The following is a 2,142-nucleotide window of genomic DNA, read 5'->3' as shown; positions in this document are numbered from 1 at the left end:
CTTTTGATCTGGGTGAAATTTCACAAAGCAGATTCATTTTACGTTCAATAGTCCATACACATTTTTTTTGACGACACTGATTACACTATGTAATAAATCTCTTCCCACTTCCTCCCTGTCGTTACCCTCTCCCTATATCTTTCTGATTATGTTTCTGAGACTCGGAATCAGGACAAGTCTAAGTTGTATAGCAGCTGCATTGAACATGATCATCTGAGATAGAGAGTTGGGAATTGGGAACTGGAAAGGATAGCATGGTTTTGTTTGCTAGCTGGGGTCAGGAGAAGACCATGAAGCCAAAAAATGAATTTTTGATCAAACAGCCACATAATGAGCCTCTTTTGATGACTGCACACCTGATGACATATTGTGGACTAAAGATACTCATAGTACTGTAGCCCTACTATCACTGTAGGTATTTGTGGTAAGGAGGACACAAATAGTTGTAGCAGCAGGAAGTTAGAGAGGAAAAGGGAGGAAGCCCAGCAAACACATCAGGCTCATTTGGTCCAGGCACACACAGAGTGGAGATTTTTCAGCAGTAATCACTCCATTGAAGGGAACAGTTATACTAGTTCCTAGAATTAACAGGTTATTGTTCCTATACATTTTGTATTTTGAAGATTTATTGTATATCCTTTGTTACATTGCTTTATTTACTTATTGCAATTATTTTTATTACTATTTGTAAGCTAAGATGTAAAATTAATGTCTAAAATAAAATAAAGATTTTAAAAGGGAAGGGATAATTACATAGTTTTAATATATTCCAGATATAGTAGTACATTAGGATGAAAGCTTATCTTAGTCCTAGGCTAAGTGATTCTCTCAGTGGGATGTGTCTGTAAAATTCTGAATTGGCTTTGTATTTCTAAGTTAAATCTCAATTCGATATTAAAGCAATGGCAGATACTTTAAAGTTAACTTCATTTATTTTTATTTTTTATTATATAACTTTTTATTCAAAAATTAATATGTGCTTGTATTAATAAACATTCTATAGAAAGACACAAAGAATGAATGTTTCTAAAAGATGCCATAAACATGGTGAAAAGACATCCAGAAAAAGGACCCAGAATATAATTGATGTTAAATCAATAATAAAAAGACATTATAATAGAGATAGGATTAATAATAAGTAAGCAATCATAGTAATATCAATAATTTTAAAATGCTAAGGTTGAAGGAAATTCAAATTTAAAACATAGTGAGATTTCACGCCAAGGCTATGGATTGGCAGAACTGTTTTGAAATGGATAATACCAAAAAAATGAAAATACCCACAGCCACTGACTCAGTTCTGACTCATAGCAACGCCCATGAGTTTCAAAGGTGGGAAATCCTTAGGGAAGTAAATTGTGCTCCTTTCTTCCACAGAGTAGCTGGTGGATTTGAACTGTCAACTTCTGATTAACAGTCAAATGTCTTAGGCACTACACCACCAGAGCTGAACTGAAATGGATAATAAAAACCAAAAAAACAATTCACTGCTATCAAATCAATTCTGACTTATAGTGATCCACTTTGGATTTTCTGAGGCAGTAAATCTTTATGGAAGTAGATTGCTGGAGTGGGTTTGAATCCCCTACCTTTTGAAATGGATACTAGTAAATGCTAAATCACAACCTGCAGGTAGAATGTAAATTGAAATCCCTTGGAATTTGATGATATCCAGTAGAGTTTTAAGGAGTTCTGGTAGTACAGTGACTAAGGCATCTGAATACTAACCAGAAGGTTGGCAGTTCAAACCTACCAGCCTCTCCATGGAAGCAAGACTGGGCAGTCTACTTCTGTGAACAACTACCACTATAGAAACCCAACAGGGGTTGTTATGAGTCAGAATCAACTCAATGGTTTTGGGTTTTTTGTTTGTTTGTTTGTTTGTTTTGGTTTAACCTCCAAGAAAGTAAATAAATCTTCTCAATAAATATTTCAACTTGAATCCACAATCAACACCCATGGAAATAGTGTTCAGGAAATCAGACATCAGAAGTAAGATGGCAGAATAGGCAGACAAACTACACAGGCCATCTTCAACAAAGAAAAAAGGAACCAATTAACACATATACAGAAGATAATCCTGGAGCAGTGAGCTTTGAATGAAGGATAGAGAAGTGGACTAAACTCCAACTAGTAGAAGAA

General features: G+C 34.9%; 1 protein-coding gene across 1 annotated transcript in view; it reads left to right on the top strand.

Annotated features, from left to right (window-relative positions):
• Nucleotides 1–2,142, top strand: part of ARHGEF38 (Rho guanine nucleotide exchange factor 38) — a 257,682-nt gene that overhangs the window by 170,177 nt on the left and 85,363 nt on the right. The window lies entirely within an intron of this gene.

The sequence above is a fragment of the Orycteropus afer genome, unplaced genomic scaffold (genome assembly GCF_000298275.1).
Source record: "Orycteropus afer afer isolate SDZICR_OR568_19922 unplaced genomic scaffold, OryAfe1.0 scaffold00211, whole genome shotgun sequence".
Classification (NCBI taxonomy): domain Eukaryota; kingdom Metazoa; phylum Chordata; class Mammalia; order Tubulidentata; family Orycteropodidae; genus Orycteropus; species Orycteropus afer.
The sequence above is the reverse complement of the archived record's forward strand: the minus strand, read 5'-3'. Positions and strand labels throughout refer to the sequence as shown.